Raw genomic sequence first — 26,003 nt, 5'->3', positions numbered from 1 at the left:
TATGGAGAGTGAGAGAGTGTAAAAAGTTGAGGATAACACCAAGGTTGTGAACCTGGATGGTCGGTAATATCCAATTCAAAAGCCCTTCCATTTAGAGCTTTTTTAGCTTGAATTGTTGATGGGGATGGTTAAAATGATTATAGCAAACCTAGCACAGAACTTTTTTTCAGGATCGTAAAGGTAGGAGGGGAATTACAAAGGGTTTCTGTGGGCTTATGTCAGTAATTGGGGAATAACTTTTCCATGACCTTCCTCCTACCATCCTCTAAAGCAGAGGTTATTAACCTTCTTTGTGTCATGTACCCCTCTGGCAGTCAGGTGAAGCATATGGACCCCTTCTCAGAATAATATTGTTAAATGCATAAAATAAAACATATGGGATTACAAAAAATAAATTATATTGAAATATAATTATCAAAATATATATTAAAAAACACAAGTTCATCAGTTTCCTCTTTTTAGAATCTATGGGAGCCTCCATCCCTGCTTCATCTTTATAATTTGGTTTTTAATTTTTGTTTTTACATATGACTAATAAATTCATACTTTCAAAAACTAAAACAAAAAGAAGAGATCAATGAATTGGGCATGAAACTAAAAAGGCTAGAGAAAGAACAAACTAAAAATCCCCAGTTAAATACCAAATTTGAAATTCTGAAAACTAAGGAGAGATTAATAAAATTGAAATTAAGAAAACTGCTGAACTAATAAATAAAACTACGAGCTAGTTTTATGAAAAAAAAACCCGATAAAATAGATAAAACTTTGGTTAATTTGATTTAAAGAAAGAAAAAAGAAAACCAAATTACCAGTATCGAAAATGCAAAAGGTGAATTCACCACCAATGAAGAGGAAATTAAAACAATCGTTAGGAGCTATTTTGCCCAAATGTATGTCAATAAATTTTTCAATCTTAGCGAAGTGGATAAATATTTACAAAAATATAAATTGTCCAGATTAACAGGAGAGGAAATAAAATACTTAAATAACCTCATTTAGAAAAAGAAATTGAACAAGCCATCAACAAGCTCCCTAAGAAAAAAATCTCTAGGGCCAGATGTATTTACAAGTGAATTCTATCAAACATTTAAAGAACAATTGATTCCAATACTAAATAAACTATTTGGGAAAATAGGTGAAGAAGGAGTCCTATCAAATTCTTTTTAGGATACAAGTATGGTGCCAATACCTAAACTGAGAAGAGCCAAAACAGAGCAAGAAAATTATAGACCAATTTCCCTAATGACTATAAATGCAAACATTTTAAATAAAATATTAGCAAAGAGATTGTAGCAACTTATCTCAAGAATAGTACACTTTGAATAGGTAGGATTTAAACCACGAATGTAGGGCTGGTTCAATATTAGGAAAACTATCAACATAATTGACCATAACAACAAGCCTAACAGAAATCATATGATTGTCTCAATAGATTCAGAAATAGCTTTTGACAAAATACAGCATTCGTTCCTTTTAAAAACACTAGGGAGCATAGGAATAAATGGAGTTTTCCTAAAAATGATAAGTAGCATCTACTGGAAACCATCGGCAAACATTATATGTAATGGGGATAAGCTAGAAGCATTTCCATTAAGATTGGTGGTGAAGTGAGGATGTCCATCATCACCACTGTTACTCAATATTGTACGAGAAATGTTAGCTTTAGCAATAAGAGAAGAAAAAGAAATTGAAGGAATTAGAATAGGCAAAGAAGAAACAAAGTTATCACTCTTTGCAGATGATATGATGATATACTTAGAGAATCCTAGAGGATCAAGTGAAAAACTATTTGAAATAATAAACAAATTTAGCAAACTTTCAGGATATAAAATAAACCCACATAAATTGGCATTTCTACATATTACTAACAAAGCCCAACAGCAAGAGATAGAAAGAGAAATTCCATTTAAAGTTACTGTAGACATTATAAAATATTTGAGAGTCTAGCTGCCAAGAGAAACGTAGGAGCTATAGGAACACAATTACAAAACACTTTTCACAAAAATAATCAAGTCTAAATAACTGGAAAAATATCAGTTGCTCAAGGGTAGGCTGAGTGAATATAATAAAAATGACAATTCTACCTAAATTAATTTATTTATTCAGTGCCATATGAATCAAACTACTTTCATAGTGCTAGAAAAAATAATAACAAAATTCATCTGGAGGAACAAAAGTTCCAGAATATCAAGGGAATTAATGAAAAGAAATACGAGGAAAGGTGGCATAGCCATAACAAATCTTAAATTGTATTATAAAGAGCAATCCTCAACTACTTGGTATTGGCTAAGAAATATAGTGGTGGATCAGTAGAGTAGGTTAGGTACACAAGATACCATACTCAATGACTGTAGTAATCTATGGTTTGGTATGATTTAGATATAAAAGCTGATACTATAAGCAAACTAGGAGAGCAAGGAATAGTTTACTTGTCAGATTTATGGAGAATGGGAGAATTTATGACCAAAGAAGGGATAGAGAACATTGTGAAATGCAAAATGGACAGTTTTAATTACATTAAATTGAAAAGATTTTGCACAAGCAAAGCCAATGCAACTGTAGTATTAATGCAATGCTTTGTATAGCTAATGCAATGCACTGTGTTTGAATTTTAATTTTGGTTTGGACCAGCCTCACAATAATGCACTTCAGGCAGATTAGTTAGTATAAAGTACTATTTATTTATTATAAGCCACTAAATGATATAGATTATATGAATATATATGTGTGTGTGTGTGTGTATATATATATATATGATATCAGTATATGTGTATACATCACCAAATTGGAGAAGCATCTACATCTGGCTGGAAAATTCCTGGGCAATGCATCCATTCCATGGGAGAGACTTCCTTTTGGCTCAAAGGAGAATTCCTGCTTTATAGGGTTTTGGACAAAGAGTCTCAAAACAGCTACATAAGACCGGACCATCTGTTCTCAGGACTGGATGTTGACATTTCTCCAGGGGTGGCCAAGCCCTTAAAGAGGCAGAAATCCTGTCAGGAACATCTAATCTTCATGGGAAATGATATAGGGTTGATTTACTCTTTTCTTCTCAGCAAGTCACATCATGTGACTTCTGCCAGTATTAGGTCACACTGTGACACAAGTCCCTGCATTGTCTTACAAATTCAATATGGAAAACCTAAAAATCTTAATTTCCCTTACAGCAACCAAGATTAGGAGGGAAGCAGAAAGCTGGGAAACAATTTTTACAGCCAATGTCTCTAATAAAGGCCTCATTTCTAAAATATATAGAGAACTGAGTCAAATTTATAAGAATACAAGTCATTCCCCAATTGACCATTGGTCAAAGGATATGAACAGGCAGTTTTCAGATGAAGAAATTAAAGTTATCTATACTCATGTGAAAAAAACCTCTAAATCATTTGTGATTAGGGAAATGCAAATCAAAACAACTCTGAGGAACCACAACACACCTATCAGATTGGCTAACATGACAAAACAGGAAAATGATAAATGTTGGAGAAGATGTGGGAAAATTTGAGCACTAATGCATGGTTGGTGGAGTTGTGAACTGATCTAATCACTCTGGAGAGCAATTTGGAACTATGCCCAAAGGTCTATAAAACTGCATACTCTTTGACCCAGCAATACCACTTTTAAGTCTGTATCACAAAGAGATCATAAAAATGGGAAAAGGACCCATATGCACAAAAATATTTATAGCCACTCTTTTTGTAGTGGCCAAGAATTGGAAAATGAGGGGATGCCCATTAATTGGGGAATGGCTGAACAAGTTGTGGTATATGAATGTAATGGAATACTATTGTGCTATGAGATATGATGAGTAGGAGGACTTCAGAAAAACCCAGAAAGACTTATGTGAACTGTTATTGGGTGAAGCGAGCAGAACCAGGAAAACATTGTACACAGTAATGGCGACATTGTTCAATGACTAACTTTGACAGACTTAGCTTTTTTCAGCATTGCAAGGATCTAAGAAAACTCCAAAAGACTCATGATGGAAAACGCTATCCACATCCAGAGGAAGAACTGTGGAGTTTGAATGCAGATCGGAGCATACTATTTGCTCTTTCTTTCTTTTTGTTTCTTCTTTCTCATGGTTCCTCCCATTGGTTCTAATTCTTCTTTACAACTTGACTAAGGTGAAAATATAAATGTATATGTAGAGCCTGTATCAGATTGCATGATGTCTTGGGGAGGGAGGAGAAGAGAGAGAGAGGTTAGAAAGTTTAGAACTCAAAATCTTAGGGAAGTGAGGGTTGAAAACTAAAAATAAATTAAATTAAAAAAGAAAAAGTAAAAAACAAAAAAGCCTCCTAGGCACTGTGTTAAGTGCTAGGAATACCAATAGAAGCACAAGATCCCTGCTCGCAAGGAACTTACCTTCTAATAGGGAAGATAACCTATAAAAGGCAATTTAAAAGAGGCCTGAGGAATGACGGGGAGATCCACCGGAGAAGCAGCATAGTGGGAAATGAAGACAAGCGTGGCCTGAGGTGGGGGTGGGGAGGGGGCAGAGATACTTCTTTAGTGGAGGCTCTTGAGTAGGGATGATGACCCAGTCCAACCTGAGTTTTGGGAAGATCCCTTTGAAACAACCTAGTCTGGATCTCCTTCATCTTTTCTCATGTGATGAATCAGATGCTTTCCCTCATATGCTTGGCTGCTCCTAGAGTCACTCTCCTTCTACTTCTGCTTTTGGTTAAGGATTTCAAATCATTTGAGTTAACTAAAGCTTAGCCCAGCTTTAAGGTGAAATATACGTGTGTGTGTGTGTGTGTGTATGTATGTATTTGTGTGTATACACACCTAAACATATATGTACCTATAGACACACATATACAGTTACCCACACCAATACACACACATACACAGACACACACACACACAGAGACATAAGCACACAGACACACAGACACACATATACACCAAGCACTGCAGCATTGTAGTGATCATTTGCTGATTCCACATTGAGACCACAGTGAGAAAAAGTTGTAGCATTTAAAAAGAGTCAGAAATGATTTTCCCTAAAATCCTCTCTCAAAGACATTTTGCTTCAGTTACCAGAAATTTGCCACCTGCTGTTGTAAGTAGCAATCTTCTTTCTTCCTCCCATCTGTACCTGACCCATGAGAGCTGAGAAAAACTTGAGCATGACCGCCCCCTAACGTGGGTTAGCTTTCCCCAACCATGCCAGTGGCTTCAGCACCCTCAGAAGGTGTTGCCAAAGCATGTGGTTTCTTCCCCGAAGTTTTATGTGTGATTTCTGGGCTGAGCTGGAGTTACTGGGCTCTCTGTGTCTAAGACCCCTTTCCCAAAACCGGACATACTTGAGAAAGTAATGAGAATGACATGAATAAATGAACAAAACCAGAAATTATTACGTAGGACAAGCAAATTCTCAATCTGTGGGACAAGGATTGGTGGGAGACCGTGAAACTATTTAGAAGGGATTTGGGAATCCGTATGTATTTAACACAGGACCTGACACATAGGGGATTTATAAATGCCAGCTTTTACTTGTATAACCTATGTCTGATTGCTTACCATTTCAGGAAGTGGGGAGGAGAGGGAGGGAAGGAGGGATAGAATTTGGAACTCAAACCCTCAAAAAAGTTTTAAAAATTGTTTTAACATGTAATTGGGGAGAAAATATTTAAAAAATAAATTAATGCCAACTATTATTCTCATTCTTATTTTATGTATATCAAATATTACCATTTCCATGTTTTGGCATTCACAAAATGTATAGCATGACTCAGTATAATAAATAAGCAAACATGCCTTCTGAAGCTGAATAAATAATACCACTTATATATAGCTATCCAAATACGGGCCTAGGATTTTATGAATGCAAGGAACTCCTGGTGTGGAACTTCCCTCTACCCCTTCAGTAGAGAGACTATCATGAGCACACACCTCTGACACCAAACAAACAAAACTCTAGCAACGGTTGGTGGCAAGACTGAGGAGTTTCTACAGGAAACCAACTTCAGTTTAGCAACTTCCTAATCTCTTTAGTCACTTGGAGATTGTTTCTGCTGCCAGAACCACTTGATGCATCAACTTATTCATTTTAGTGCATCCTCCATTAACCCAAGGCTGATATTTGTACTTTTTCCTTTGTTTTGAAAACTATAAATCAGTTACATTTTTGATGAGGATCAAGTGTGTCTGGGAAGGGTGAGTCCTGGAAGAAAATCACTCTGGCACAAGGAGCTCAAGGGACCTTCATTTTCACCCACATACATGGAGCAAACCTGACTTTGATGGTTCTTCATTTTAAAGTCACAAGGAATCAGCATCATCCATCATCTGGTAGGTCTCTTTAAACAATCGTTTCTTGAGAGTTCTAGGGAATGTAGTGGTCCTGTCCCTGACTCTTTACTGCAGGTTGATGGGTGGTGGGGCAACTCTGGCTTCTCTCTGATGCTGTAGAAAATGAAGGAGAGGTTGAGAGGTGGTGGAGGGAGGGAGCTGGGGGCCAACATTGCTCTCCATGAGAACACATTGTTAGCAGGTGGCGCAGAGAACTTGATCATAGTTTGTTTCAAGAAAAGACATTACTCTAGCCAGCCTTCAGCTTTCTGTTTCCACAGCATTCATTCACCCGAAGCTGAAGGTAGCAGTGGTGAAAATATGATGCTTAGGAAAAATAGGACTAAAATTAAATCCTCGTTGCCATTCTTGATTCCTTCTGCTCAAAATTCTATTTTACTTACCCTGACTTTCTTCTCATAAACATCTATAGATAACCTAGAAGAAAACAAAACCCAAATCTAAAGATTTTAGACATGGTGTCTGAATTAATATTGCCTTTGTCCTTGTCTTAATTTGTTACAATAGCCTTCATTTAACTTCCTTAAGGCAAACCTGCCTTCAAAAACTTAAAACAAGAAATAAAGGCTGCAGATTTAGACTGGGACTTCCTAGCCTTTGTGGGATTGAGACTTTAATGTTTAACTTGAGGTTTTGACAGTACCCCTCTCCTGTTCCTAAAGTATATTTACGTTATACGTATAAAGAGAATTATATAGTTCGTTAATCATGAGGTGTTTCTTAAAGTTTCATGACACCCCTTGGGAGTCTTTGGAGGAATGTTGGTTTGTCATAGTAAGAGGTATAGGAAATAGTTGATTTTGAGGTCTTCAAATTAAAGTTACCCAGAAAGCTGTCAGGCATTTACCAGTGGTTAATTCATCTAATTTGATTAGTCACTAAATTAGTTTACTAGTCATTCAAAACAGTCAGACCCGACTCTAAGTTCAGTTTTTAAAAGATATTTCATAGTGAAGATGAAATCTGTTTTTATCCTTCATGTGGTTATTAAGGTTCAATCCTTAATATTTAAGGTAGGTTCTCCCCAGGAGACTCAGAAAGTTCTAGAATGAATATTGAAGGTAGACTCTCTTTAGGAGTCTCTGCCAACAGGGAAAATTCAGAAGCTTGAATTTCACTTTAGTCCTGGATAAATCGATTCACTTATTTGTTGTACTTTATTTACTCTGTTTCACTCATAAAAGAGGTATCTCAATTCCAGGAGCTTCTCTGAAAGGCTGGGTTTCAGGATTTTGCTTTTGGTTCATATTGAAAAGACAGTGATGACTTGTTACCTCTCTGAGACAGACTTGAGATCCATCCAGACCAGGCTGCTCAGCTCTCAGATGTTCAGTATGGCTCATTATTGCCAAAACTTTTTGACCTTGGGTGATTAGGATTCAGGCCAGTCTTTTGGGTTCTTAGGGGGAGCTGAGGGTTCAGGCCAATCTTTTAGGGTCTCTGGAGACAGCTGAGGTTCAGGCTAGGTTTTTAGATTCTTAGATGATACTTAGTATCTAGGTCAATGTTTTTAGTTCTCAGGTGACTCTTCTGGTCAGGGCTACTCTTTTTGGCTTTCAGATCAGATTTATGGCTCAGATCCTCCTTTTTAGCCCTGGAGAGCTATTTACATTTGAGATGATGTTTTTCATCTCTCAGGTTGAAGATAATAAAACTCTCTTGCAATATTTTGATTTATTCTTGACAGTTAAAAGTCCTGATCAGTTTACCTGTGATATAATCACAACTTTATCTCTTAATCATATATATGCTACTATATTAATATAGTGTATTATACCTGTTATAAGAAATGAAAAAGGAAGCAGAAATGACACCTTCAGTGGGAATAATATGATTGAATATGTTCCATTATGTTTAAAATTCTTGCTTCACAAGGGAGATGTCCATTGATTGGGGAATGGTTATAGAAATCGTGGTCCATAAACATCATGGTATATTACTATGCTATTTCCCATGAACAAAATAGTATCTGTATCTATGTCTCTATCATTGTAAAAGAAAAGAAACGTAAAATTGCAAACTGAGGAAATAATCATTGGAACAGATAAAAAAATGAAGAACCAGGAAAACAATGTACATAATGACTACAATAATATAAATAGAAACAATCAAAATTAGATTGTGAGAAATTTTAGAGAAGAAGTTTTTGATTGAATTTATGGCCATGACAAATATTTTGAGCTTTCAGATCCCATTTTACTGGGAGGACTTTACATTATAAGGATTTTTGTTTTCAATTTATTTTTTTCAACATCTGTAGACATCTTACCAATAAAATATTTAATTTTGTTGAGTGTTAAATTTTTTTATTTCCCTAAAATAATCGCATTTTTAAAAGTATCTATTGAGTGCCAGACATTGTATTAAGTATTGGGAGTATTAATAGAAGCAAAAAGTCCCTGCTGTCAGGAGGTTACGTTCTAATGGAGAAGAAAACATATAGCAGACAGCTTTAATAGAAGAGGTAGGGAATGATGGTGAAGTCCAGAGGATAGCAGACTGGTGGAAAATGAAGAGATGAGTGGCCTCAGTTGGGGTGAAGACTCTCTTTCAATAAAAGTTCCGGGAGGACTAGCTTTGTGGGGAATGGAGGAGTCCGGAGGAGTGCTTCCTACTCTTGACACTGCTGCCTTCTGTGCCAGAACTCTCCTTGGACTCTTAGTGAATCCCTCTAAGGCCATCCGCCACAACATCCTTCAGTCACTCTTATGCCCTGGGCCTTTTGGAAATTGCTGTTTTCAAGTTTTTATATTCACAAAAAGTATAGCATGACTCAGTATGATAAATGAGCAAACATGCCTTCTGAAGCCTGAACAAATGACACCCCTTCTCTGTATCTGTTCATACATGGGCCAAGGTTTTTGTGAATGCAAGGAACTCCTGGTGTCGAACCTCCTTTTACCCCTGCAATGGAGTAGAGAGACTGCCATGAGCACACACCCCTGACACCAAACAAACAAAACTCTAGCGACGGTTGGTGACAAGACTGAGGAGTTTCTACAGGAAACCAACTTCAGTTTAGCAACTTCCTAATCTCTTTAGTCACTTGGAGATTGTTTCTGCTGCCAGAACCACTTGATGCATCAACTTATTCATTTTAGTGCATCCTCCATTAACCCAAGGCTGATATTTGTACTTTTTCCTTTTTTTTGAAAACTATAAATCAGTTACATTTTTGATGAGGATCAAGTGTGTCTGGGAAGGGTGAGTCCTGGAAGAAAATCACTCTGGCACAAGGAGCTCAAGGGACCTTCATTTTCACCCACATACATGGAGCAAACCTGACTTTGATGGTTCTTCATTTTAAAGTCACAAGGAATCAGCATCATCCATCATCTGGTAGGTCTCTTTAAACAATCGTTTCTTGAGAGTTCTAGGGAATGTAGTGGTCCTGTCCCTGACTCTTTACTGCAGGTTAATGGGTGGTGGGGCAACTCTGGCTTCTCTCTGATGCTGTAGAAAATGAAGGAGAGGTTGAGAGGTGGTGGAGGGAGGGAGCTGGGGGCCAACATTGCTCTCCATGAGAACACATTGTTAGCAGGTGGCGCAGAGAACTTGATCATAGTTTGTTTCAAGAAAAGACATTACTCTAGCCAGCCTTCAGCTTTCTGTTTCCACAGCATTCATTCACCCGAAGCTGAAGGTAGCAGTGGTGAAAATATGATGCTTAGGAAAAATAGGACTAAAACTTACTGTAATCTAAGTCCTTGTTCCCCTTCTTGATTGCTTCTGCTCAAAGTTCTATTTTAATTACTTGGACTTCTTTTTCATAAACATCTGTGATTGATCCAGAAAAAAAGGAAAACAAATTTAAAGATTTTAGACATGGTGTCTGAATTAATATTCCCTTAATTTGTACTTCCTTAAAGCAAACTTGCTTTTCAAAACCTAAAATGAGAAATAAAGGATTCACTTCCTAGCCTTCGCGGAATTGAGACACTAACGTTCAATTTGAGGTTTTAATGCTATTACTTTCTTTTTTCTAAAAATGTAAAATGGTTTTATGTAATACATGTAAAGAGAATTATATACTGTAGTTTGCTAATTATGAGGTGTTTTTTTTTCAAAGTTTCGTGAAATCCCTCAGGGGTATTTGGAGAAACGCTGGTTTACTGTAAGAACACGTTTAGGAAATGGCTGATTTTGGTGTTTTGAGGTGTTACCCTCAAAACAGTCAGGCATTCAATAGTAGTTTATTAATGTCATTTTGTCAGTCATTAAATTAGTTCACTGGTCATTCGCAACAGTCATATCCAGTTCTAAGTTCAATTTTAGAAGCTGCTTCATAGTGGACATGGCAACTCTTTTACTTTATGTAGCTCATTAAGGTTCAAACCTGAATTTTTATACGCTATAAATCCTAGTTATTATTATTATTTTTATTATGTGTATGCTATAAATCCTAGTTATTATTATTATTTTTATTATGTGTATGCCAAATATTGCCTTTTCCAAGTTTCACATTCACAAAATGTATGGTGAGACTAAGTAAATAAATAAGCAAACATATTTTCTGTACCCTGCATAAACAACCTGCCACATATATAGATATATAGATATAGATATACAGATCATTATATATATATGTACATACATACATACATACACATGCACACACACATATAGACCTAAGATTTCATTAGTGAGAGGAGCTCCTGGTGTGGAATGTCATTCCACCAATGCAGAACAGCAATTTGTTTGAACCTATAGCTTTGAGAGTTTTCTTGGGCACTGAGAGATTCACCATGGTTACTTACATAGGAGGGTTAGAAACAAAGTCTTCGTGTTTTCAAGACCAGATCTGTAGGCATGAAACCAGTCTGCCTGCCATATATGCATGTACTATTTTTAAAGGTACTTAGATACTATTAATTAAAACAAAAATTTGTAAACATTATTCAATTCATAGTAACTTTCAGTCATCACGTTTTCTCAATATGTGGATCCTACTAATACTAATGCTCTCATTTGGCATCTTTGATATTTTTTTAACGTACAAAAGGAGTCAAACAACAAAAAAAGTTGAAAAGCAATAGTGTAGGCATTACTGTTCACCAGAACTGTCCTATAGATTGCCTATAAGAATTGAATGGACCACCAGTGGTTCTATAGGGCTAGAGTGTGGCCTGGACTTAAACATAAAAAGATACAGGGAACAAGGTTTTTGTTAGATGCTTCCTTCCTTTTCCCTCTTTTCACTGGCCACATTATCTTTAAAACTTACTCCCAGGAGAGAAGCTGAGGAATTAATCACTTTAATGCCTATGTGACTGATGAGGCTTATGAGTTCTCCCTTTCAGGGGTATTTGTGTTTTAAACAAGAGCACAAGCCTCAAGAGAAATGATTGAAGAAGGTAGAATTGGAAGCATCACCCAGGAGGGTCTGGGAGCTACCTGAGTGGGCTTTCCCAGAAAACCCTGGAAGTCTCTCAACAGAAGCAGTTACTTGGCCTGCTCATTTAAACAGGTGGCTGACAATTTTTTCCTCTAACCTTCAACCTATGTCTGATATCCTGAGTCCTGTTTTCGGCTTGGTTTTCCTGACTGGAAACTGGGCAGCTGCAGTTTAATTACTCAGGAGGGACACAGAGAGTCTCTTCACTGTGTTCTCAGTTTCTCCACAGCCGCTGTGGTATTCCCTGAATGGAACCTCCTAGTTGTCCCATCCCTTAGAAAGCTGGGAGAAGGCTGCCAGAGTGTTTTCAGAAATTCCTGAACCATAGGCCCATTTAAAACTGAGAGACCTAGAAGTGTGGAAACCAATGTGATCACCCTTGGCTAAGAGCAACAGCGATCACATATTAACAATAACTTTAAAGAGAAAACCAAGGTGTTAAGTGTCCAGACATAGAGAAAAAAAAACCAGTTAATTAGAAGGAAGGACAATGATGAGACTTCTGTGAACTTGCCAGGTTATAGTGGGAGACAGGCCTTATATATCCTTACCCATGTTCCCTTTTAAATTTTTTTTCTATTATTTTGAATTTAATACAAAATTTTTAGAAAAGAATTTCCATGTACACAGCATAACACAATAAGAGGATTCGATATGAAACCATGAATCTTCATTTCATGCTTTACTTTAAAAATTAACTGTGCAATAAATACAACATATCATTTTCAAAGCTATACTGGTTTTTTGTGCTTCCTTCTGAGTTTTCTTTTGTTGTCTGCTGTGCATTTTTATTTTAATTTTTCTCCCTCCCTCTCCATTCCACACTAGAAAAGGCCACCATTTGACAAAGATTTATGTGTGTGTGTGTGTGTGTGTGTGTGTGTGTCTGTGTGTGTGTGCGTGTGTGTGTGCTGAAAACCATATTATACATAAATCTATTTATCAGTTCTTTCTCTGGAGGTGGATAGCATAGATCCTTTGTAGTTGATTTGAGTATTTGTAATACTCAAAATAAGTTAGTCCTTCACAGTTGTTCCTTGAACAATATTGCTATTACTGTGTACAACACTCTCTTGGTTCTGTTCGTTTTACTCATTATTTCATGCAAATCTTTCCATGTTATTCTAAAACCAACCCGCTCATCATTTCTTCTAGCACAGTGGTATTCCATCACAATCATAGACCACAACTTGTTTAGTCATTTAGGCATCCCCTCAATTTCCAGTTCTTTGCCACCACAAAGTCAGCCACTACAAATATTTTAGAACATATAGGTTATTTTCCTTTTTCTGTGATCACCTTGGGAAACAGACCTAATACAGGTATTACTGGGTAAAAGGGTATACACAATTTTATAACTCTCTGGGCATAATCCAAATAGCTCTCCAAAATGATTGGATTAGTTCACACTTCCAGGAACAGTGTATGTGTTCCAATTTTTCCACATCCTTTCCAATATTTGTCATTTTCCCCTTCTATCATTTTTGCCGATCTTATAGGTATGAGATGATATCACAAAGCTGTTTTAATGTGTATTTCTCTAATCAATAATGATTTAGAGCATTTTTTCATATGATGATTTATAGTTTTGATATCTTCATTGAAAAACTGCCAGATCACATCCTTTGACCATTTATCAATTGTTTCTTATAAATTTTGTTATAAATTTGACAAATTCTTATAAATCTGACAAAGTTCTCAATATGGATATGATACCTTTATCTGAGAAACTGTATAAAAATTTCCCCCCCTCCAATTTACTGCTTTCCTTTAAATCTTGGCTCCATTGATTTTATTTGTACAAACACTTTTTAATTTAAAGTAATCAAAATGATCCATTTTATATCTCACAATACTCTCTCTCTCTTGTTTACTTGTAGGTTCTTCTCCTATCTATAAGTCTCATAGGTGATGTGTTACGTGTTTTTCTACTTTTTTATGATATCTCCATTTATATCTAGGTTATATATCCATTTTGACCTTATCTTGGTAAATGGTGTAAGATATTGGTCTATACCCAATTTCTGCCAGACAGCTTTCTAGTTTTCCCCCAAAATTTTTTTTTACCAAATATTGAATTCTTATCCCAAAATCTTTATATTTGTTGAATGCAAGGTTACTATAATCATTTGCTACTGTGTATTGTATATCTATGCTAGTCCACTCATTCATCTTTCTATTTGTTAATAAATACAAGAGAGTTTTGATAATTATTGCCTTATAATATAGCTTAAGATGTGTTACTGCTAAACCTCTTTCCTTTATATTTTCTCAAGAATTCCATTGATATTCTTGATCTTTTGTTCTTCCAAATAAATTTTATTATTTTTTTTAGTATAATGAATTTTTTTTTGTAATTTAATTGGGCTGGCATTGAATAAGTAGATTAGTTTAGGTAGAATTGTCATTTTTAATATATTGGCTCTGCCCATGAACAAATAATATTTCTCTAATTATTTAAATCTGACTTTATTTGTATAAAAAGTTTTTTATAATTATGTTCATGTAGTTCCTGGGTTTGTCTTGGCAGGTGTACTCCCAGGTATTTTATACCATCTGCAGTTATTTTAAATGGATTATCTCTCACTATCTCTTCTTCCAGGGTTCGTTGGTGATATATAGAAATAGTAATGATTTATATGGCTTTATTTTATCTCCTACTACTTTACTAAAATCATCATTGTTTCCACTAATTTTTAGTTTAATCTCTAGGATATCATCATATCATCTGCAAAAGAGATAGTTTTATTACTTCATTGTCCTTTCTGATTCCTTCAATTTCTTTTTCTTTTCTTATTGCTATTGCTAGCATTTCTTTTTTTCCCTGTATATAGTTTATTTAATATTTTGGTTTACAATATTGATTTCTGCAAGATTTTGAGTTACAAATTTTCTCCCCATTTCTGCCCTCCCACCATTCCAAGATGGCATATATTCTGATTGCCTCGTTCCCCAGTCAGCCCTCCCCTCTTTCACCCCATTCCCTTCCCATCCCCTTTCCCCTTACTTTCTTGAAGGGCAGGATAGATTTCTATGTCGCATTCCCTATATATCTTGCTTCCCACTTGCTAGCATTTCTAACACAATATTGAATAGTATTGGTAATAATTGGTATCCTTGTTTTACTCTTCATCTCATTGGAAGGTTTGTAGCTTATCCCCATTACAAATAATGCTTGTTGATAGTTTTAAGTAGATACTTCTCATCATTTTAAGGAAAAATGCATTTATACCTCTACTTTCAAGTGTTTTAAAATAGGAATGAGTGTTGTATTTTGTCAAAAGCTTTTTCTGCATCTATTGATATAATCATATGGCTTTTGTTACTTTTGTTATTGATACAATCATGGTAATATACACATATTTTTTGACCTATAATATAACCATTTTCATTTCCCATCCACCTTTGCTGCATTATAAAAAACTTCCTTTTGAAAGTAATTGCATACTAGGCTTAGTGAAATTTCTTACTATTAAAATAGTATCCAAGTGAAAACAGCTTTTCTGTTTTAGTGCATTCTTGTTTAACATAAATGAAGACTTTGATAAGATTGGTCATGAAACTGTGGGTCTCTTACCTACAATTTGATTTTCTTTCTAAGCACCTAATAAATTCAGCATGTAGCTTTCAAGGCTGTCCTGCTTGTCTATTTTTCTTTCTGAATTTCTTCTGTTCTCTTCTCTGAATTTTTAAAAAATGCCTCAATAGCTCCCTTTTCTCCCTTTTTTCTTTTTCTATCCTACCCCTATTCTTTCTCACCCTCCCCACCTATCTCTTGAATTTTGAATAGACCAAGATTTTCTGTATATTTCATGTGTGTTTTATAAATAAATGTTTTCTGTTTCTTTTTAGACAGTTTGACAAATGAGAAAATCTGCTTTGTTCTGACACATCTGTTGCATGTTGTGGCACTAAGCTTAAATGAGAGTTAAGCCACTTTTCAAAGAAATGTAGTTGGTCCAAATTGTGCCATTTGGCAACAAGTAAGGACTGCAGAGTACCATAACTAGACTGCAAAGTGACAGAGGCTGCAGTATCTGCCCATGAGACCTTATTGTCAGTGATAACTTAAGAAAACTTATGGTGGGACTGAAAAATGGAATTTGGTATATATGAGTATGGCTGAATCACTGAGTAGAGAGTACTTAATTGGAGAAGGCCTGGGGTAGGGTGGGGAACCTGCAGCCTCGAGGCCTATGTGGCCCTCTGGTTCTCAGGTACAGCCGGTTGACTGAATCCAAACTTGGATTTGTTCTGTGAAGTCTGGATTCAAAGGATTGCACCTGAGGACCTAGAGGGCCATGTGTGGTCTCAGGGCTGCAGGTTCCCCACCCTTGGCCTGGGAGAAACCTTATTTCTGGTTTTAACCTCTTCCTGTTCTCTGAATGGTAGGTAGATAGATGAGTGTGAAAGGTAAGTGATTGGGTATTTGTCAAAGGGGGTGACCTTAATTCAATACTCGAATGAGTCTATTGTTTCATTAATATGGGTACTGCTTATAGTTGCGCTCAACTTAACTATTTGAGGCTGATTAAGAAGCCTATCGATAATTATTATTCAGTTGTTTCCAACTCTACACCATGCCATTTGGGGTTTTCTTGGCAGAGATGCTGGAGTGGTTTTATAGATAAAGAACTGAGATAAACAAGGTTAAATGACTTGCCCAGGGTCATACAACTGGTAAATGTCTGAGTCTGGATTTGAACTCACGAGGATGAATCTTTCTGATTCCAAGCCTGGTGCTCTATTCATTGCACCACCTAGCTGACCAATCAGTGCTCGTATTCAAATTAAGAGGTGTAGGAAGTGCCTACATGAGATGCTTATGGTAAATTTAGGTTTATAGGAAAGATATACAGGGAAAGAGATTCAGCAGCTTCTATCTAGTGCAGTAGCTCTTCACAGTAGGGATTGTGGTCTTTTGAGGGATCGTAACTTGACTAGAAGGGGACTTGGTCTGACCCTGAGGGATGTGCGATCAATTGGAGGGTGAGAAGATGGTTTTTCTCCTACCTTTCCCAAAATAGCCACTCCTGGAACTTACATCCAATGTAGTCACACCTCTCCTGATCTCCTAACACTGTCTCTATCCTCCTGTCTCTCCCCCTGCCAACTATAAAAGCTTCCAACTTCCATCTTTTAAGTCTACTATTTTCCCCCTTAGAGCAGTTATAACCTATCTGGGTCTGGCATCTGTTTGAGTGATGTTAGCAAAATTCCATCCCCAGTATGGTACTTGCTTCTTACCCTTATGGCTACGGCAGGTGCTCAGCCCACATGGGGTCTGCACTCATGAATAGTGATAGGTGAGTACAAGTCCTGCCTTCCCCTTTTCATTTTCAATGACGGAGTGAGTAGCACAGTATAAAGAGTCACAGATCTCATTAGACTGTTCCCTTTCACCTCTCAAACCCATCTTTCTCCCAAACTTTCCTATTACTATTATGGATACTACATCCTTCTAGTAACTCAGGTTCACAACCTCAAAGTCACTGTCTTCGCCAATATCCAACCAGTTGCCGAACCTCATTTCTAAGCCTATATCTCAACTCTACCTCTTTCTACTCACACAGCACCACCTCATCACTTCTTGCCTAGGCTATTGGAATCCTCCTAACTAGTCTGCTGCCTTAAACCTCCCTTTTCCAGGCGTCATCTCCATGGGAGTTGCTTCCTGGGATGATGGCTAGAAGGAATGGTGGGTTCAGGGGTACTTCCACTCCCAAGACTCTTGGGCTTATGTATCAGTAAAGTGGAAGTTGGTGAACAGTTGTTTGGTGGTGGTAAAGAAGGTGGAGCTTCTTCACAGTGATTGCTTTCCTCAATGCAGTTTAAGAGGTACTGCTATTCCTATAACTAAGGGTATGGTAGACTTCATCGATAAACAACTGGAAGATATATGGGTGGCGTTCCAGAGCCCTGCCCCATGTACTATGCGGTTTGCTCCTTGAGGAAGAGGATATTTTATACTCAATTGGGAGACTGGGTAGAAAAAATACCAAGTATGCTGTCATGACATTGTCCAATAGTCTTGCACGAAGTACTTTGAGGATAGGCAGAAGGCCAGCAGGAATTACGACAGAGGGTCATGATTTAATTGATTTCTGTGAGGGGGTTGGGGAAGTCAAGAGGAGTTATTCCTTAGTAAACAAAAACGAGCAAAATTTATGTGTGTGGGCCCATAGTTAATGGAATTAGCTCCATAATGCCCCTATTGTCCTCCATATTAACCCTTCCATATCTTCTTATCTTTAATTATTCTCACCCATGTCCTGCCATGAGTATTCCAATCCTTTAACATTTTACGCTTCCTAGTGCATTACTTGGTCTGACAATGAGTATTCCTTTCCTAAAAACCTGCTAAATGTACATTTCAGTACAGAAAATGTAGGACATATGGTTACCCTAGGTAACCCTGCTAGCAGTCACTGTTTTCTTCTAGCAAGAATCAACTTTAATTCTTCACTTACCGCCTCCTCTATTCTTGAGTATTAGAACATAGATCAGTGGCAGATGCCAGATGTACTTCATTATCAATATTTTGTTGGGACCATAGCTTGCTTCTGATACAACATCTAGCAGAGGATTTTGCCTATGATAGGTGTGGTAAAATGGACATGACTCTGGCTAGTACCTTGTTAGTTTAGGTCCAATATTGAAATGAAATGAGATACTGGTAGGTCATTCAGCAATTACAGGCATACTTCAGAGATATTGCAGGTGTGGGTCCAGATTGTTGCAATAAAGCAAATATTGCAAAAAAGTAAGGTAAACAAAATTTTTGGTTTGCCAATGCATATAAAAGTTATGTCTACACTAACTATCATGTGAACCGTCAGCTAGTCCTCATCTTTTTACTAATGGAGGATCTTGCTTTGATGTTGAGATCCGCTTACTAGTCAGGGTAGTGGTTTCTGAAGGCTGGGGTGGCTGTGGCAATTTCTTAAAATGAGAGAACAGTGAAGTTTGTCACAATGATAGACTCTTTCTTTCACTTGAACATTTAGAGGCCATTGCAGGGTTATCTACTGGCCTAATTTCAGTATTGTTGTGTCTCAGGGAATAGGGAAGCCTGAGCAGAGGGAGACACATGGGGGGAATAGCCAGTTGGTGGAGTAGTCAGAACACACACAACACTTATCAATTAAGTATGCCATCTTTTATGGGAATGTTTCATGGTGCCCTGAAACAATTACAAAAGTAACATCAAAGATCACTGATCACAGATCACCATAACAGATATAATAATAACAATAAAAAAGTTTGAAATAGTGTGAGAATTACCGAAATGTGACACGGAGACATGATGTGAGCATACACTGTTGGGAAAAAGGTGTTGATTGACTTGTTTGGTGCAGGATTGCCACAAACCTTAGATTTGTAAAAAAAAAAAAAAAAAAAAAAGCAATATCTATGAAGCGCAATAACGTAAAGCACAATAAAGTGAGGTATACCTGTATCAAAAAGAGTTTTACTTATCCATAATTTAGAAAGGATTTCAACAAATTCTTAGCAGGTGATACTCATTTAGTTTTATTTTATTTTAAATTTATGGAATAAACAAGCATTTCTACAACATAGTACAATAAAAAGATGATTGCATTTGAAACTGTAAATCTACTATATACAACTTACTATTTCTTTCAAATACACAACAAAATTATCATGTAAATTTTTTTCCCTCCCCCGCTCTAGAGTTGACTACCATTAGACACAAATAGACATACATCTATATCTATAAATATACATACACATATGTATGTAAAATGATTCTATGCAAACTTCTATTAATCAGTTCTTTCTCTGTATGCAATAGTATTTTTCTTCTTATGTTTTTTATAGTTAATTTAGATATTTCTAATAGTCAAAATGATGTATTTGCTCAATGTTGTTCTTAAAACAACATCACTGTTACTGTATACAATGTTCTCTTGGTTCTGCTCATTTTGCCCTTCGTTATTTCATGCAAGTCTTTCCATGTTTTTCTAAGATCATTGAGCTCATCACGTCTTATAGCACAGTAGTATTCCGTCGCAATCATATACCACAACTTATTCAGCCATTCCCCAATTGACGGGCATCGTTGCAATTTCCAGTTCTTTGCCACTACAAAGAGAGCTGTTATAAACCTTTTAGAACATATATAGATTCTTTTCCTTTTTCCCTAATTATCTTTGGAAATAGACCAAGTAGTGGTATTGCAGGGTCAAAGGGTTTAATAAGTTTAAAAAGTAATTTAATAACTCTTTGAGCATGTAACTCATTTAGTTTTAACTCATATTACTTTTTGTTACTCGCTAAGGCCTTTTATGCCCTTTGGTGAACAGGAAGCCTTGAGGCTGCCAGGAAGCTGCCTCAATCGCTAGGTTTGAGTCTTAGTCCTCCGGACCAATCTTGTCCTACTGTTAGTTTCTTTGCCTTTTAAGGGCCAGATGTAGCCTAACCTACCCAGGCTTTGGAGGTGGGGGAGAGGGGATGCTGGTGGCGTGAAGGATGGGAACTTGGCCTAGCAGAGTAAATGTCAGTAGTATTTATTAAATAAGTGAACGATAGCTAAATATTTGCTTGAATGAGGCTCTCAAATGACACTAATGATAGAAAAAGAAATTGCTCTTTAGTCCAGAATTTAATCATAAAATATAGAGTCTTTTTCCATGTTCTCTTCCTTCCCTCTCTTTCTCCCTCCTCTTTCCTTCCTTCTTCCTTCTCTTTCCTTTCCTCCTTTCAAGTGTCTCCCTTATTTCCCCCTGCTTCTTCCCCAACCTCTCCATCTTCCTCCTCTTATGTATGACATTATGATTTAAACAATAAACAAAACCTGCCATTTTCTGTATGGAAGAAAGCAAATATTTGCTTGGTTTTCAAAGTAAAGAAAGATGGATCGCTATAAATAGAAATGGGAAGTAAGTTGCACAGTTTGGGAGTATATTTACTGGAGGTCCCTATTCAGAGACACTTACTTAGGATTATGCCTCTAATGTCTAAATTCATTGCTTAGCAGCAGGTAGGAGATGGCAAGAAGTTTGGCAAACAGAGTGGGCTTCAGATCTCCAGCTTGGTGCTATGCTTCCAGAGTGACTCAAACCAATTAACAAATATTTATTGTGCACCTTCTCAAAGACATCTATTAAGTGATCTTCAGATGAGTGCAATCCTTTCCAATCTCCCTTGCTCTATAGTGGAACTGCCCCAAATTCCCACCCTTGGTGTGGCATTGGAGTAGGATTTGAAAATAAAAAGTGAATAAAATATATGTACAATATTATCATTGCCACCACCATCATTATTGTCATGAATTTTTAAACATTTATAGAGCACTTTAAGGTTTGCGAAAGGCTTATAATAATAATAATAATAATAATAACTGCCATTTATAAGGTTCTTTAAAGTTCAAAAACACTTTTAATAATAATAATAGCTAGCATTTATCAAGTGCTTTAAAGTTCAAAAGCACTTTTAATAATAATAATAATAGCTAGCATTTATCAAGTGCTTTAAAGTTCAAAAATACTTTTAATAATAATAGTAATAGCTAGCATTTATAAAGTGCTTTAAAGTTCACAAAGCACTTTTAATAATAATAATAGCTAGCATTTATAAAGTGCTTTAAAGTTCAAAACACACTTAATAATAATAGTAATAGCTAGCATTTATAAAGTGCTTTAAAGTTCACAAAGCATTTTAAATAATAATAATAGCTAGCATTTATAAAGTGCTTTAAAGTTCAAAAAACACTTAATAATAGTAATAGTAATAGCTAGCATTTATAAAGTGCTTTAAGTTCAAAAACACTATTAATAATAATAGTAATAGCTAGCATTTATAAAGTGATTTAAAGTTCACAAAGCACTTTTAATAATAATAGTAATAGCTAACATTTATTAAGTGCTTTAAGTTCAAAAACACTATTAATAATAATAGTAATAGCTAGCATTTATAAAGTGATTTAAAGTTCACAAAGCACTTTTAATAATAATAGTAATAGCTAACATTTATTAAGTGCTTTAAGAATTACAAAGCACTTTTAATAATAACTAATAACATATAGTGGTTTGCAAAACTCTGTAATAAGGTATCTAATTTGATCTTCCCAACAATCCTGGGGAGTAGATATCGTTATTCTGCCGTTTTACTGATGAGTGAACTGAAGCTGAAAGAGACTAAGTTGCCAGCATCATACAGTTAGCAAGTGTTTGTGGCAGGATTTGAATTCAGGTCTTTCTGATTTGTATTGTAGTGGGGTTTTTTTTCCTGCTGTACCACCTAGCTTCCTAGATCTTTACATATATTATCTCATTCGTAGCCACATTCTCTTCTCAGAAAACCTCCAGAGACACCTGGTAGAGTTGTGGGATTTGGGGAAGTAGAGATGGAAAGGCCCTGATAGAAACTACGATATGTGAGGCAACTTCATCTTATGTACGTTCTGCCTTGTTAGCTCCTTAAACAGATGTGGGCATCTTCAGCTCTCCTAGGGCACCACACAGTTGATGTTTGTTGAAAACTTCTGTTGCTTGGTCTCCCTCTAGCCAGGCACAGATTTAGGAAGGTGCGTTAACAATGATAGTTTGTTGAATTTAATTTAGTTGAGTATACTTTAAACTGGCTAGAGAGTTGTTTTTAGATAATATTCTTAGAACTTATGTTCTGTATCCCCCACAATTTTACTAACTTCAAAACTTTAACAATTTGTGATTTCATTTGTGTTGCTGTTCCCCCCAATTCAGGTTAAAACTATTCTATGCCTTGACAGTCTGTGTCACTGTGTGGACCAATCTTTTAAGTACAAGGCTTTCTTCTGTTCCTTTTTTTTTTTGAACATTCAATTTGGAATTACCATCCATCTCTCCCTTACCCATTGAGAAGGCAAGAAATATTATATTAATTATACATATGAAGTCATGCAACATATATTTCCATATTAGCCATGTTACAAAAGAAAACATAAAGGTACACACACAGATACACATACAAGAAAAATAAAGAAGGTGAAAAAAGTATGCTTCAATCTATACTTGGAGTTCATCAGTTCTCTCTCTGGAGGTAGATGGCATTTTTCATCATAAATCCTTTGGATTTGTCTTGGATCCTTGTATTTATTAAAGTAACTAAGTCTTTTACAATTGATCATCCTTAAAATGTTTCTGTTACTGTGCACAATATCCTCCTGGTTCTGCTCACTTCACTTTACATCAGTTCATGCAAGTCTTCCCAGGTTGAGTATATGTCTTTCTTTTTTTTTTCAATTTAGGAACATTTTATTTGTGTTTTGTGATTATAGAGTAGTTATTGCTGATCTAATATAATTACTCAGACATGAATATTTCCAACAGTCTTTTGGAATGATAGATCCTCAGAGATTTTATTTCCTTTTAGTAGAATGACAGAAGTGAATGACTTGTCCACGTATAATTAATTTGCTGGTGTTGCCTGTTTTCCCTTCCTAATTTTCAAATTAAAAAGCTTTATGCAACAATGCATTTTGATTTGTTTTTAAAAATCACAACAGAGTTAATGCTGAGACAACCATAGAAGCATAGCAGCAATTCTGGATATGTTGAGGGAGAAGCCAGCAGCGGAAAAAGCTTTATAGGAGTGTGTGGCTATGAAGGAGGGCTGTCCTCAGAAGAGGGAGGGGGAGGTGGGATGTTCAGTTTTATTTTTCTTATTTAAAAAAAATATATATATCTACGTAGAAGTTAAAGTAAGGGTTAAGAATCAGTAAGATTAATGATGAGAACAGCACCTCCAACATGCTGGAACCAGACACAGAACAAGTACTTCCTTAAATGACAGATATAGAAGGACTTTCACTGAAGAAACATGCAATCACCATCCTTAAATGAAGTCACATAATTGCTTGGACCCATAAGCTTTGAAAAGTGAATGTAATTAAGCTGGAACCACCTTTGGATTAGACCTCTCTCCCTTATCATAGCATTATGGATTTAGAGCTGAGTGACCTTTGAAAACATCTAGTCTATATAAGAATACAAGTCATTCCCTAAAAGATATGAACAGGCAATTTTCAGAGGAAGAAATTAAAGAGGTCTATAGTCATATGAAAAAATGCTCTAAATCAGTATTGATTAGAGAAATGCAAATGAAAGCAACTCTTAGGTATCACATCTCTCCTGTCAGATTGGCTAACATGACAAAAGAGGAAAATGATAAATGCTGGAGAAGATGTGGGAAAATAGGAATACTGTTACATTGTTGGTGGAGTTGTGAACTGATCCAGCCATTCTGGAGAGCAATTTGGAACTATGCCCAAAGGGCTATAAAAATGTGCATACTACTTTTAGGGCTGTATCCCAAAGAGATCATACAAGTGGGAAAAGGACCCATATGTACAAAAATATTTATAGCAGCTCTTTTTGTGGTGGCCAAGAATTGGAAATCGAGGGGATGTCCATCAATTGGGGAATGGCTGAACAAGTTGTGGTATATGAATGTAATGGAATACTATTGCGCTATAAGAAACGAGGAGCAAACGGACTTCAGAATAACATGGAAAAACTTATGTGATCTGATGCTGAGTGAGGGGAGCAGAACCAGGAAAACATTATACACGATTACAAACACACAGTATCTGTGATGACTAACTTTGATAGACTTAGCTCTTCTCATCAATCCAAGGTTCTAAGACAGTTCCAAAAGACTCGTGATGGAAAAAGTTATTCACATCCAGAAAAAGAATTATGGAGTCTGAATGCAGATTGAGGTAAACTATTTGCTCTCTCTTCTTTTTTCCTTTTTTTTTGGGGGGGAGGGGTTTGTTTCTTCTTTCTCATGGCTCATTCCATTAGTTATATAATTCTTCTTTACAGCTTGACTATTGTGAAAATAAGTTTAATGTGAAGGCATATGTAGAACCTGTATTGGATTACATGCCATCTTGGGGGGCAAGTGATACCGAGAGAGGTTAAGTGATTTGTCCAAGGGCACAGAGGTAATAAATGGCAGAACTGGGCAGAGCCCAGGTCTTCCGAAGTTCATTTGCTGGACCCAGTTTGCATGCACACATATGCACGTGCACGCACACGCACACACGCACACATGCACACACACACACATGTGCACGTGCGTGTGCCAAAGTCTAGTCATGGATCTAGTTTGGAACCATTGCTAATGGAAAAGCCAGGGAAAATGGCATATAATAGAGTTAGGTGATTGTGCTCTCCAGCTCTTTCAACCCTATCCCTATTCAAACCCATTAGGATCGGATATGGATCATTTTATAGATTAATCAAACTGGAAGGAACCTCAGTGATCACATAATTCAACCTCTTCATTTAGATGAATAAATTGAGACCCCAAGAGGCGAAATCATTCGTTCAAGATCACTTAGCTGGCTAGTAGAAGACCCAGGACTAGAGCCCAGGTTTCCTGACTACTGATATACTGCTTCCATTCACTACCCGCTGTGTCTCTTGAATTAATTTATATCAAGTTAAGAAATTTGGTGTCAAGTGGTACTTGCATTTTAATAATAATTATAATAGCTGGCATTTATATAGTGCCTGTTATGGATATGCCAGCCACTGTGCTAAATACTTTACAAATATTATCTCATTTGATTCTTATAACAATCTTATGAGATATGCACTATTTTTGCCTCTGTTTTATAGATGGAGAAATTGAGGCAAGCAGAGGTTGTGACTTGCCCAAGGTCACATAGCTAGTAAATGTCTGAGGCTGGATTTGAACTCAGGTTTTCCTGATTCCAGGTGTAGTGCTTTGTCGACTGTGCCCCTTAGCGGCAGTTATTTTTAACTTTTTAATTTAAAATTTTTAAAATTTAATTTAATTTAAAATTTAAAAATTTTAATTTTAATTTAATTTAAAAGAAAGTTCAAGCATCAACCTATCAGGTGAGGGAGATTATTTTTTTGCTTTGTTGTGCTTTAGAGATGGAGTCCTTTTATTTTCTTTACCCAAATCATATCAAGTGGATAAAGCCTGCCAATCTTGGGATTATGGTGCTAGTGGCTGAGCTGTCACTATAATTCTGAATGGGATAAATAGAGCAGGAGTGGTGTCTCTAGACTGAGGCTCAAGAGGACTGGATTGCATCACATTTAATCCTTGTATCCTCCCCTGCCCCCCCCTGCCACCATAATGCTTTGCATATAGTCATTTTTTTTGAACTGAGCACAAATACTCTTGCCTTTTCCTCTCTTCCTTTTGTCTTCTCCCCAAAATTGAAGAAATATTTTAAAAATTAAGTTATAATCATATTTTGTTGGCATGGCTACCATATTATTTCCACTTGCTCTTG

Source organism: Trichosurus vulpecula, chromosome 6 (genome assembly GCF_011100635.1).
Source record: "Trichosurus vulpecula isolate mTriVul1 chromosome 6, mTriVul1.pri, whole genome shotgun sequence".
NCBI lineage: Eukaryota > Metazoa > Chordata > Mammalia > Diprotodontia > Phalangeridae > Trichosurus > Trichosurus vulpecula.
This window is presented reverse-complemented; position numbering follows the sequence as displayed.